We start from the raw sequence: 14,621 nt of genomic DNA, 5'->3' as shown, positions 1-14,621 counted from the left end.
ATGAATGCATCTGGTTTTAGACCCGAATTTTTAAAAATCCTCACCCCAGGACAGTTTTTCATTGCTTTCAAAGAGAGAGAGAGAGAGAGATGTGAGAGATGTGGTTGCTTGCCTTCTCTTAAGCATCTTGACTGGGGATCAAACCCCCAACCTAGGTATGTGCCTTGATCTGGAATTGAACCTGAGACCTTTCAGTCTATATAGGTCGATGCTCCAACCAACTGAGTCACACTGACTGGCTAGAGCTAGGCTCAATGTTTTATTTTTGGATCAGTTCAGTCTAATAGTGTAGCAAGTATCTAATGAGCACCTGTCATGTGCCTTAGAATTAAAATTATAAAAATGCACCCTCTGCTTGGAAAAATCTGCATGAATTGAAACCTTCTGATGGCTCCCCATCTCCCATAATGGTTTCTTAGTTCTCTGTCTACCCCAGTTTCAAGGTCTTACTTTCTGTAACACTTACTCATGCGCCTGTGACAAATATTTTCTCTAGTCTCCTTTTTCCAGTTATGAACTGTCTGTTCCTAATTATTGGAAACACTTTACCACGGGCACATTCCCTCCTTTTCCTCCAGGGCTTCCAAAGACAATTAAACAAGACTCAGCCCCTTGTTCTTTAGGCAGGAGGATCCTACTTCCTTAAACCTTGTTTCTAAATTTCAAAGGCCTTCCCTCAAGTGCCTCGTAGGAGAAGCAAAGAATGAGATGGGAGAGGAGTGGCGAACAGGGGGCAGTCATGCTTTCTTCCTGAGGGTACACCCAAGGTCCTGTTGTCACTGTTGATGAAAACATTCAGAATCATGGACTGTTCATATTTTTAAATAAATTGTTATTTGTGACGAAGACTTGTCTTTGAAGAATCAACGTCTAAAGACAGACATCATGACATGGGCAAGCATCCACAGGACAAAAGGAACAAAGCTTTAAAAAGTAGCATGATGCATTAAGCATTTATATCATGAGGAGATCAAGGTAAGTGTGTTTGTCACCCTGATATGATTTGGTTAATCTGTCCCTGGCTTGTCCTTCAGACAACTCTCCCTAAAATGTTTTCAAAGTCTGTCTGTCTTCAAGGACAGAGGTACGGATGGGCATGACCTTGCAATTGTAGAATCTTGCCTCTGATTTGTGAGAGATAATGACGGGATGTTGATTTTTAATTTGTGAGAGATGGATTGAGCTAGAGGTCATCAAGTGACTCCAGAAAACTGAGCGCTATTGAACTTTTGAGCAGTTTTTGGAAAATGTAATATACCTCTCTTACTTGCTTGTCTCTGACCAATTTGCGTAGTTTTCATTTGAGGGGCTACATGCTGATATCTTATGTACACAGTATGTATAATCATGACTTAAGAAGTTGACGCTAAGTTTCCTTTGTGAGCAGGTGGGCTTGGCTTTACCTGGGAACTCAGAAGTGCTTCACGTTTCATTGATGGAGAAATGGTAAGGCCGTCGGTGGCTGAAACCCGGGGAGGGTGAAGCAGCTTTACTTTCCCCAGAGCCGAGGTCCCCTTGTGGTCCCCAGTACCCCCTAATCGTTAGAGAAGAGGGCAGGGCTCTGAGTTTCATTACACCTCTGCCTTCAAAAGCAGATGTCTCCTACTTTGCAAGGACCTTCAGCTGGGTTGCCTTTGACTGAGCAGGGCACTTAGAAAGCCCCAGGAGAAGAGTGACATCACCCGTGGGCTCCAGAGCCCTGAGAGAGACAGGTGATTGTCTCGGGATCCCCTGCTCTCTTGGGCCTCTTTACTGGGGATGCTGGTCAGACCTGGTACAGCTCCCCTCTGACCACTATGCCCCATCCAACTCTGGCGTTGATGTTTTCTACAGATTTAACAGAGGCCTAGGCCTCAGGCTTCCTGGGTTCCTGCCACTGCACCCCCTAACCTCACCTCCCTCTCAGCCACGACACCCCTGTGCTCAGCCATGGCAGGAACCACGAACCCTGAGGGGCTTACCAGAGCCAACCTTTGTTCTTAGCTATGCCCCATCTGGGCTGTCTAGCTGGGCTGTATCTTTTTTGGGAGGTTTTGTCTAAGGCAGAAACTGGAGAAAACTTCCCCTAGAAAATAAAGGCCAGGAGAAGAGAAGTTTTTGTTTGTTTTGTGTACAGAAGGTGTTTAATAAATATCTAGCGCATGAATGAGCAGTAACGAATGAATGAGTGAAGGAATGAATATGGGGAAGAGGAGAGAAGGTGGAGAATAAGCTCCTTGATGCCAAGCAGATGCAGAGAAGGAAGTGAGCAGATGAAGAAAAGCATGTCTGTTCCCACCAAGGATCCCAGCTCCTTTCTGGATGTTTTGTCCTGCAGGGAACTTCTGAAAGTACCAGAGTGGCTCATATAGGAGTTCAGTTGAGGAGTATAGCCCCCCAAAATTCCAGCATAACGTGATTGTGCCAAAGCAGCCATAGTGAGAAAACAAAGCATTAGAGAGGGTACTGAAGGGGTAGAGGCACAGAGAGCCGTGGGTCCGTTGTGGAGACAGCGGGTCCAGCAGTTGAACTTGCTTATCTAGTGTGTGCGTTTGTGCAGTGGGTTTGGGTGGTCATGGGTTCCAGGGCTTGGGGAAAACAGGGAGCTGAGCAAAGAAGAGCCGAGCAAGGGGAAGATGGGGATGTGATGCCTTGGGGTGGAATTACCACGTGATCCCCAAGTGCTTACGTTTCTTGCCTTCCTGGCTGAAGAGGATGGTTTAACTGAGTTGTTTATTTCAACCACTGAGAAATACTTTTTTTGATTACCTTCTCTGAGACTCACATTCTCTTAGTCCTGAAAACTAAAAATACCCCCAAATTCCAAATGTCCACGAAATGCTAGACTCTGTATTAAGGGCTTTATAAACTCTTTCTTATTTAATTTTCTCAGCTCTTTTGTCAAGGAGGTCCCAGTTTTCTCCTCTTTACAGATATGAAGACGCTGCATCTCAGAGAATAAACACCTTATTTCACACCCATCAAGTAGAAGCAGAATTAGGATTTGAACTCAGGACCATCTGAATGCAATTCAAATGCTTATCTCACTATATGTAGGTGCCTGGTTCCACCCTCTCTGGAGCAGTCATAGGGCATAGATCCTAGGAAAGAGGTGATATCCATAGGAAACATGTGGAGGTCTAAGTATGACACAGATAGGATCCAAGGTCAGGGAATGAGATACAACTCTGAGTGGAAACAACATTAAAATTAATATTCATATTGACATTGAGCATATTTACCATGGACCACGCACTCTGTCTGACTAGACCAGTAAAGATGGTATTATTATCTTCAGGTTACAAACAAGGAATCTAAGAGAGAGATGTTAAGTAACTCCTAAAGAATGTGCAGAAATAAGTGGTAGAATCAGAATTTGGACCCCGATTATGCAAGGCTGCCTATAATGTTACAGGGAAGGTTTTCAGAATTAATCTTAATTCTGATTGTAATCTTATATATAATCTTAGTGTTCTGAGAACCTCTGAGAGTTTTCAAAGATGGCTGCAAATTCTGGGTCTTTATCTCTTGATTAAGGTTAGTTTTGTGATTGCTTTGCCTAACAGATTCTGGGGGAAGTGACATTAGATGACCTCCAAGACCAGGCCATGAAAAACAATGCGGCTTCTCCCTTACCCACTTGGCCACTCCCTTTTGAAGCCTTAAGGTCGCTATGTTTTGAGAAAGCCTGGGCCAGACGGGGAGGTCATAGGCAGGTGCTTAATTGGAAACTGGCTCCAACTGAGCTCCCTGCCAGGAGCAAGTGTTGACTGTCAGCAAGCAAGTTAGCTTCTTGGACAGGCAGCCAAGTTGAGCTTTCAAACGACTGCAGCTTCAGTTGACATCTGAATGCAACTGCATGAGAGGCCCCAAGTGAGAAATGTCCAATTGACCCACAGAATTGTAAGAAAAAGACAGTTATTGTTTTGAGCTGCCAAGTTGTGGGTAATGTGAAGGTTACCCGTGATAGGTAATCAGAACAGCTGCTCAGTCTCCTGGGCCAGTCGTTTTTCCTGCAGTCCCTTTCCTACGGTACCTCCCTCATGGATGGTCCCAAGATAAAAACAAAACCCCTCAAACTACTAGAGAAACAAAATTGGGGTCCTTCTGTGTCTTGTGTTCCTGTGTTGCCAGACATGTTCATGTGTTAGTTCACTTAATCTTATTTAAGAGCTGTCTGAGCTAAGTAGTATTTATCCTGTTTTATATATGTATGTATATATGTATTTATATTTTTAAAACCCTCACCTGAAGACATTTTTGTTTGTTTGTTTGTTTGTTTATAGGGGAAGGGGGAGAGAGAGAGAGAGAGAGAGATAGAAACATTGATGTAAGAGAAACATCAATCGGTTGCCTCCCGCACGCGTTCTGACTGGGGGTAGAACCTGAAACCTAGGCATGTGCCCTGACTAGAAATCAAACCCACAATCTTTTGGTTTATGGGACAATGCTCCAACCAACTTAGCCACTCTTGTCAGAGCATGTTTAATAATCTGAGAGAGAGAGAACTGTTGGTTGCCTCCCAGATGTGTCCTGCCTGGGGATTGAACCGACCACCTAGGTATGTGTCCTGACTGGGAATCAAACTCACAAACGTTTGGTGCATGGCATGGTGTTCCAACCAACTGAGCCACACAGCCAGAATATATTTATCCCATTTTAAAGATAAGGTAACTGAACCTTAAAGAAGACAAATCGCTTTCTCAAGTTAATTCCAAATGCAGAGTGCTTTCCACTGTCCCACAGTTCAAGTACGATAGATCAAGGTGAACTTAAGGCAGAGCAAGAAGGAACAACTGTTCCACTTTGATGGCCCTCACCCATCATTCACTGAACACCTTCTGTGTTCTAGCACCACGCTGGGCTCTTAACATATTCTAGGACATTCCACTCCACTATCCACCTTATTTGTTAATTAGTATTATCCCCATCATATAGAAAAGGAAACTGAGGCTTACAGAAGTTAGTAGCTCGCCCCAAACACACAGGTGTTAAGAGGCTTGATTTAATCGCAGGTGGACCTGAGTCCACCTGCGTCTCTAACCCACCTCCCACAAGGAGCATGTGGGCCGGCAAGGGACGATTTCTTTAACCTATTTTTTTTAATTGTTAAATATACACTCAAACAGAACAATGTGAAAAACAAACATGGTCAGCCCAATGAATTATTAAAAACCAAATATCACAACAAACTCATAGATACAGAGAACAAACTGATGGCTGCTTGACAGGAGGAGGGTTGGGAGAAGGGTGAAAAAGGAGAAGAGATTAAGGTGTACAAATTGCCGCTTATAAAAACAGTCACCAAGATGTAAAGTGCAGCGTACGGGCTGTAGTCAACGCTATCGTCATAACAGTGTATGGTGCCAGGTGGGTACTAGATTTATTGGGGAGATTGTTTTCTAAATTAGATAAATGTTTAATCACTATGTTCTACACCTGAAACCAATATATTATGTCAACTATAATTGAAAAGTAAAAACAATTAAAAAACAAAAAACAACCCCCTCCCTCAAATATCACAGTCCAAATATCTGCCAACGCAAAGTAGAAACAGAGTCAATTCCGCAGCAGCCTCTCTCTCTACTTCCCCTCGCAGCCCCCCTGCTCACCCCAGCCCAGAGGTGATAGTAGCATTTCTATTATAAACCCACCCAGGCTTCCGTCCCTAAAGACCAGGTTTGTTTATATATAAGTTTTATAAAAATGGTATCACACTGTGTGTATGTTTTTGTGTTTGTCTTTATTAATATTTACATTTCTGGGATTCATTCATGTTGTTTGTATGGCCATAGTTTGTTAATTTTCATTAGTGAATAGTATTTCGTTACACGACTATGACAACTTATTTGTTTCATTGGTGATGAAGCTTTGGCTTGTTTTCAGCCTTCATTAAAAAGTGTGTTGCTGCGATGCCATTCTAATGTATGTCTTTTAGGGGACACGTGCAGGCCCTTTGTAAGGCGTGCATCTAGCAGTGAGCCTGCCGAGCCATGGAGTGCGCACACGTAGGCTCAGCTTCACCGGCTGCTGCCCAACAGGTTCCCACCGTGGCTGCACCGACCTGAACTGCTGCCAGCAGCCTCTGAGAATTCCCACTGCTCTACATCCCAGGGAAAATTTTATATGACCACTCCTTTTAATTTTAACTACTCTGATGTGTGTGTAGTGGTATCTTTTTGTGGTTTTAATTTCCATTTCCTCGATCACTACGGAGGTTAAGATGTTTTTACATATAGGGTGGGGCAAAAGTAGGTTTACAGCTGTGAGTACACAAAACAGTTTATTCTTGTGTTATTATTTATTAATTAGTGGATTATGTTCCATTTGAACAACTGTAAACCTACTTTTGCCCTACCCTGGGTTTAATGGCCTTTGGATATTCTATTCTGTGAATTGCTTATTTAGCTTTGTTGTTCATTTTTGGGAGGATGTCTACCTTTTAAAATATTCCTTAAATACCCTGGCTGGTGTGGCTCGATGGACTGAGTGCCAGCCTGCGAACTGTCACTGGTTTGATTCCCAGTCAGGGCGCATGCCTGGGGTGTGGGCCAGGTCCCCAGTTAGGGGTGCATGAGAGGCAACCACACATCAATGTTTCTCTCCCTCACTTCCCCTCTCTCTAAAAATAAATAAATAAAATCTTTTAAAAAAATAAAATATGCCTTAAACATATCTTTTTCTAATACATTATTTCCTTAGAGTATGTGTGTATGTACGTATATCTCTGTATCTATGAATATTCGAGCCCTATATATATATATATATGTATGTATATATATATATATATATATATATATATATATATATATATATATATTCGAGCCATAGGTATATATCTGAGCCCTTTGTCAGGGTAGGGGTGTCTTTGCTAGACCATTAGGTAAGGGATTAGGGACCCAGATATCCTTCCTCTCCCCTTGAAGAGGAAAATACTCACATTCCCCTCTTTGGGAGCATTGTGCTGGCAGAAACAAAGGGCGAATAGTGGAGACAAGATGGCTCTAAACCAGGGCAAACTTTGAACCCAGCGGAAGGCAGCCAGAGCAGAACTGAGCACCTTCTTAGAGCTCAGGAAAAGTGAGATGGACAGACCCGTCTTAGGTGCAGAGGTTACACAGAAGGGAAAATGCAGAGGCCACGGCCTTCCACGTGAGTCCACGGTGGCTGCCGGGCACTGGGGCAGAGGCTGGGGACCTGGGAAGGGCCTGGTGGCTTCTTGAGGCCACTCTGAAGCTCCCTCCCTGAGTGAGAACTGCTTTGCTAGGTGCCCTGTCTTCTGCTGGGCGAAGGGCTTAGGGAAATGCTGCTACCTCTGTCCTCTGTATTTGCATTTCAGCTCATCCTCTGGCAGGTCAACTGTTTGCATAATGTGTTTTGGGCCAGACTTACAGCTTCCTGGCTCAGTCCTGACTCCTACCTTGGACCCTTGAAGGGTGTGGAAGCCGGTTGGGAAGCTCCCTCCCAAGGGGGGCTGAGGTCAGAGATCTCCACAGGTTTCTTTTGTCAAATGACATTATTTTCATGAATGACAGGGCCCCAGCTGCCCTTGCTCTCCCCGTCAGCTGTCTCTGCCCATGAGGAAAGAAGCCAGGTGGTTTTGAGCAGATTGGCCTGATTTTATTATTCACTGGGGTAAATGGCGTCAGCACAACCCACCAATCTCTCAGATCAGATCTCTTTTCACGGAGCTGGGGATCCCTGGGGATCACGCCAGCTCTCTGCTGTCAGCCTTGAAGGAGAGCGATGCACTGACTGACAATCTTTCCCGCTCCTTCTTTACCTTTCTTTCATGTGGGATCTTTAGGGCTGCACCAGGAAGAGAGGGGTCAGCTTAGTTACTCATCAGCCTCTCAAGGGGGCAGCTGGGACATAATTATCTCTGCTCATGAGGTTGCGTGACCCCTGTGTCCTCACACCAGGGCAGAGACCACGGGGCACCAGCCAGCACTAGCGGCGTGGGCAGCACCGTGACAGACTTCCAGACGGGGCCTCTAGGCCAGGAGGTGCGCCCTCAAGGATATGCCCCAGGCAAGGCAGCCAAGCCTGAGGATGCCACATTGATCTGCGTCGTGGGAACACCGGGACGTTGGAAGGGTGCCTTACAGGGTAACACTTTATTGCAATCTCTTCATTTCGATCCCCACTGCGTATGTTACTAAAGAGGAAAAAACCCCCGGCTAGGCCCAGTTTCAGGGTCCAAGTTGATGGACCCCATGGAGGCTGATGTCCAGGTAAAACTTCCCAATTAAAGGTCTTTATAAAGGCTTCTTTTGGGGGAATGTCCTAGGATCACATGAGGAGAGAAAACTTTGGGGCTCGGGGTGTGGAATGAAGGAGGGACGTCCAGAACCCCCGCCTGGGGCTGGCTAAATGCAAGAGCTGAACTGTTTCCTGTGATGAAGAGAAGACCATCGGCTGCGAGTCCAGGAGTGGGGCAGGTGTCCACCCACAGACCCTCCCGTCTCCCCTCTGTGCCCCAGAGCTTCGCAGCGGGAGCTGCCCTGCAGATGATCGCATTGCTTATGTCCCCCATCAGCACCCCCTTCTCTCTGCTGCTGCCCTCCGGGCACCACGGCCTCTGCGCCTTCACAGCCGCCTTCCTGCCCGTCTGCCCCGTGGACGGGGTTAGGCTCCAGGTGGTCAGGCTCACTGCCTCCGGGGGTGAAACTTACTGGGTAGCTTTGACCTTCTCTCTGTTCTTCATCCCCGTGGACAGCTTTGCCCCTCCCTCCCTGTCTTCGGTTAGAACTGCTGCCCCAGTGTTCCCTCCATGGTCAAAAGTCAGAATTCTCTTTCTGTACAGTAATGGCAGCGGTGGCCAGCCTCCGCCAGAAGCCTTCATGGAGCTTCACTGGCATCTGTGCCCTTCGTAGTCCCCTCCTGCGTAGGCTTAGCCTGTGCGACCGATAGGAACGGAGTGTGCAGAGTAACAGAGTGTGACTTCCAAGGCCAGGTCGCAAGAGGCATCGTGGCTTGTACCTTGCACCTTCCTCTGGGGAGGGGGGCCCCGGCTGCCACGTCATGAAAATGCCTGGGCCACCTTAGAGAGAGGGCCGGGGGCTGAAAGCAGGCTGCCTTCCCAGACGCGTGAGGGAGCCGCCCGGAGGTGGCTCCCCCAGCCCCGGCCAAGCCTCCGGGTGACGGCCGCGCTGCCGACCGACCGGGCTGCAGGCTCGTGAGCCCCTCGCGCCGAGTGGCTCCTGGGTTCCTCCTGGAGTCCACAACCTGTGGGAAATAATAAATACTTTTGTGTTAAGTCACTAGGTTTTGCAGTAATTTGTTAAACAGCAATAGATAACTAATAGAAGGTATTTCTCTAGCACTAGGTTTCTTTCATTGTGTCCTTTCTGGTAATGTCTTTTTTTAAAAAATTTTTTAATAGTTCATTTTTATTGTATTTTTTCCATTACCATTTATCCCCCTTATACTCTCTTTCACCTCCACCCCACCCCCACAAGCACCTCATTGTTGTCCCTGTCCCTGAGTTCTTTTTTTAAGTATAGTTTGCTGATTATGCTATTTCAGTTGTCCCATTTTTTCCTCCCCTTTCTCCCGCCTCAGCCCCGCGCCCCTCTCCCATTGCCCCCTTAGTTCATGTCCATGGGTCGCACATATAAGTTCTTTGGCTTCTCCATTTCCTGTACTATTCTTAACCTCCCCCTGCCTATTTTGTACCTACCATTTATGCTTCTTATTCCCTGTACCTTTGCTGCCATTCTCCCACCTTCTCCTCACCGCTGATAACCCTCATGGGATCTCCATTTCTGGGATTCTGTTCCTGTTCTAGCTGTTTGCTTAGTTTGTTTTTGTTTTTGTTTTTAGGTTCAGTTGTTGATAGTTGTGAGTTTGTTCTTCACTGTTCATAGTTTTGATCTTCTTCATTTTCTTAGGTAAGTCCCTTTAACATTTCATATAACAAGGGCTTGGTGATGATGCACTCCTTTAACTTGACCTTATCTGGGAAGCACTTTATATGCCCTTCCATTTTAAGAGAGAGCTTTGCTGGAGAGAGTAACCTTGGATGTAGGTCCTAGCCTTTCATGACTTGGAATACTTCTTTCAAACTCCTTCTTGCCTCTAAAGTTTCTTTTGAGAAATCAGCAGATAGTCTCATGGGAACTCCTTTGCAGGTAACTTTCTCCTTTCCTCTTACTGCTTTTAAGATTCTCTCCTTATCTTTAATCTTGGGTAATTTAATTATGTGTCTTGATGTATGTTTCCTTGGGTCCAATTTCTTTGGGACTCTGAGATTCCTGGACTTCCGGGAAGTCTATTTCCTTTGCCAGACTAGGGAAGTTTTCTTTCATTATTTTTTCAAGTAAGTTTTCAATCTATTGCTCTTCCTCTTCTCCTTCTGGCACCCCTATGATTCAGATGTTGGGACGTTTAAAGTTGTCCCAGAGATTCCTAATCCTCTCCTCATCTTTTTGAATTCTGGTTTCTTCATTCTGTTCTAGGTGAATGTTTATCTCTTCCTCCTGCTCCAAATCATTGATTTGTGTCCCTGTTTCCTTCCCTTTACTGTTGGTTCCCTGTATATTTTTCTTTATTTCACTTTATATAGCCTTCACTACTCCCTTTATTTTGCGACTGTACTCATTAATTTCTCTGAGCATCCTGATTACCAATGTTTTCAACTCAGCATCTGATAGGTTGGCTATCTCTTCATCGCTTAGTTTTTTCTGGAATTTTGATTTGTTCTTTCATTTCGGCCACATTTCTTTGTCTTGGTGCACCTGCTATGTCTTAAGGATGAGCCTCAGGTATTTGCCAGGGTGGGGCAACCCAGTTTTCTGCATTGTGGCACTGCATGTGGGGCAGGGGGCTGAGAGGGAACAGTGCTGCGTGCTCTGCTCTCAGCCAGCTTTCAGTTACTTCCCCCGCTACCCACAAGCAAATTGAGCCCTTCTGGTGCTGATTCCCCGGTGGGTGGGTTTGTGTATGTTCTAGGACCCTGTGGGTCTCTCCAACAAACTCTCCTGTGAGGCTGGGAGTTACTCCTGTGGAGTCCCCCACAGACTTTTTATGGCCAGAGGCGTTGAGGCTTTCTTTTCCTGCACTGAAACCCTGGGTTGTGTGCTCTGTCTCACTCCCCAGCTGTTCCTCCCGGTTTATCCGCATGCAAATGCGGGAACCACCCCGTCTGCCAGTCACTGCCTCACAGAGCACCCTCTCCACCCCGGCTGCCTGTCTCTGCCCCTCCTACTAGTCTGGATCAATGTTTCTTTAACTCCTTGGTAGTCAGACTTCCATACAGTTCGATTTTCTGGCAGTTCTGGTTGTTTTTTGTTTTTAAATTGGTTGTGTGAGGAAGTGAAGCATATCTACCTACGCCTCCATCTTGGCCAGGAGCCTTTTCCCAGTAATGTCTTTTAACATAGCCAAGCCTGTTGACAAATCAGAGTTCCTTTATCATATCAAACCAGAGCAACATTCCTCTCATTTATTTTGAGTGCTTAGCATAGTGCCTAGTAAATAACAAGTCTCAATATTAAAAAATATGGAGGAAATGCCAGTAAAAACAGCTGAATTAATTAATTCAATGAATTTCAGTGTCTATGTCAAATAAGGGGGATCGTGTTACTGATAAAGTTAAAACAAAATAAAACATTTCTGGATATCTTTGTGTGATTTATGGAAGGAGGGGAAAATCAGGTAGTAAAGTTCACTCTTTATTGCTAGATTAGTATTAAAAAATAACTGCTGTTCACTAAACACACACCACCTGGTGATGATAGGGCATTGGATGTGCAGTTGGCACAGGAGGATGGCCAATTATAAGTTAAAATGTGCCATGGGTGGTCTTCCAATTAAGTGACTAGTCCTGTGTATGACTGGATCTAAATCTACACCTTCAAAACTTACCTCAGTTACCCCTAACCAGTGTGGCTCAATGGGTTGGGTGTTTTCCACAAAGTGAAAGGTCACCAGTTCAATTCCCCATCAGAGCACATGCCTGGGTTGTGGGCTTGGGTCCCCATTCAGAGCACATTTGAGAGGCAACCAATAGATGTTTCTCTCTCACATATATGTTTCTTACCCTTTTTCTCCCTCCCTTCTCCTCTCTCTAAGAATAAAAAAATTTTTTTTTAAAAAAGTTACCTCAGTCAGCTAGAACACAGTATTGATGAGCTTAACGTTGCAGGTATCCCAGTCGCTACCTGTCTCTCATCTCATCTAGTTGTATCCTCTGGCTTCTGTAACAAAGAAGAAGAAATTATAAGAAAAGGAATAAAACCACCATTGACTCTATGTCAAACGCTTTCCTTACATAATTGCATTTAAACTTTACAGCAACCTTGTGAGATAAGAGCTATTATTGTCCATGTTTTATGGATGAGAACCAGAGACCCATGCTATTAAGCAACTTGCCCAAGTTAAAAAAAAAAAAAAAAAGAAAAGAGTAAATAATGAAACCATCACTGAAACTCGGGTCTGTCTAGTTCAAATCTTGCCACTACAGTCTTTCACAGAATTCAAGATCTGGAAGGCAACTTTGAAATCATGTAGACTCACTCTACTAATGTGAAGTAGAGACTTGAAGAGGTTAAGGGAATGATCAAAATAGCTCAGCTATTAATGGTGTGACCCAGATTGGTTTTGGACTTCTGGTTTGATTTTCTTTTCCCTTCACCGTTTGAGATGGTCAGACTGACTTTGCTCATTCTCTTACAGCTCCTGCAACACCAACGCAAAGTTTATGAGGACTCTGATGACTGACAGAATTTAATCTTCATATTTAAAGACATTCCATTTAAAAAATAAATTTAAATATTGCATTGCTGAAAATGGAGTAAAGACAGGGTTCTGATTTCCTGCTGCCTTTTATGTCACCTGGCGCTTTCGGTCGGCTGGGGAGGAGGAGCACACGGGGGCCTCAAGCACAGCGACGCTGTGCCGGTCCCTGCTGATGCCCGGGTGCCACGTCCGCGGCGTCACCGCACCAAGGGACTCGGCGGATCATGGCAAACGGTGCTCTTCTCAGATAATAGCACCAGTTTAATTATAATCCAGAAGTGTTAATTCCAGTTTGCTTACATCTCTACTATGTTTCATTTCAAATGCGACTTTCCAGCTCCTTCTCTCTCTCTTTTTTCTCTTCATGCCATAAAATATTTGCATATTTGAATGTCAAATTTTCCAAGTGCTGCAAGTAACAGGCTCTGGTATGTTCTTGAGCTATTTTGTATAGCAGCATCTGTCTTGTTTCAGCAGCCACAAGAGCTGAGAAGTGACCCAGGAGCAGCCTGGCAGGAGGGAGGAATGTGGGATCCAAGAGGGGTTTCTTACAACACAGAGCCCAACACGGCCTGGGGGGGCCCTTCAGTCCCAGGTAGCTTCTTGACAGATGTTTCCCCTTGGTTTATTTTTACAGTTTTGTTTTTTTTTTTGGAAAGGCAGATAACCAAAGGAAACAAATACTGAATGATGACTACAGAATGTATCTTTGGAACTTGCTAGACTAATTACGGAGGCTCCAAAATCACTTTAAAAGCAACACATTTTGTTTGGCAATATACATTCTTGTTGCCAATTTTTTTTTTTTTTTTATAATTTCAATCAGAATCCACTTTGAAATGGATAGTTGATTGTGGGAGGTGTGGAACTGGGAAGAAATACGCTCCTTAGGACAGCACATTTCAAGGAATTTCATGACTTTTTCTGTATGTAGATTTTCATACCATGAATTCTCAGAGCTTTAAATAGCTTTCTTCTGAAATCATGCTTCTGTTTAAGCAATAATAATAATAATAATAATGGTTTACTATGTACCAGTTGATATCTAATTCAATCCTCAACTTTCCCAGGAGGTGGGTATTCTTATATTACCTTCATTTGTAGGTGACTAAACTGAGGGTCTGGGAAGATATTTTCCAACAGACATACAGTGAAAAATGGCAGACACTGAATGTGGATGAGAAGATTTGTGTTTCCTGTGTACGTTGCATTCCTGTCGTTTGCTCAGAGAGCATGGCAGCAAGAGCGACCCATTCAATAACTGGATGTTTGAGTGCTCAGATCCTGGATTTTCCAGGGAGCTTCCCAATAGTTTCCAGAAAATATGGTTTACCAGTTTGATCAAGGAAATAGGATTCAGGCTTAAGCACAGAAATATGACTGCTTTGAAACCACACCTGTTAGAAACATTTATTCATTTAACAAGAATACATTAAGTGTCTACCATATGTCAGGGACTGTGGTCATCGCTAGGGAGATAATTGTGAGCAAGAAAAGCAATTCTCTACGCTTTATATTGTGGTGGCAGTGACTATTTTGGGAATTCAGGCTATGATATGAAGCACGATTAGTAGGTTCTGATCTTCTGGTTGGGGCCCTTTTGAAGGTCTCTTTAGCAACAGTCTTTTACCTTAATCAGGGATGCTTTCAGAATCCTGATAGCTAACCTAGTTAATTTAGGGATCTGTTGCTTATTCATTCATTCATGTAATTCATATTTATTCTGTGCCTCTTCTCTGCCAGGGACAGTAATAAGTCAGGTACAGTTTCTGCTCTCACTGAGTCTAGAGGAGGATGACAAACATGGACAACATGTGTACTTTTTCCTTATTCGTACAGCTACCCTGAGAGTTGGTGGCCCCCCAGGAGGTGCCAGCTAAGTGTGTGGCTGGGTGGTAAAT

Source organism: Pteronotus mesoamericanus, unplaced genomic scaffold (genome assembly GCF_021234165.1).
Source record: "Pteronotus mesoamericanus isolate MK-2021 breed Mesoamerican mustached bat unplaced genomic scaffold, CSHL_Meso_final contig_53, whole genome shotgun sequence".
NCBI lineage: Eukaryota > Metazoa > Chordata > Mammalia > Chiroptera > Mormoopidae > Pteronotus > Pteronotus mesoamericanus.
Note: the sequence above shows the minus strand (reverse complement) of the source record.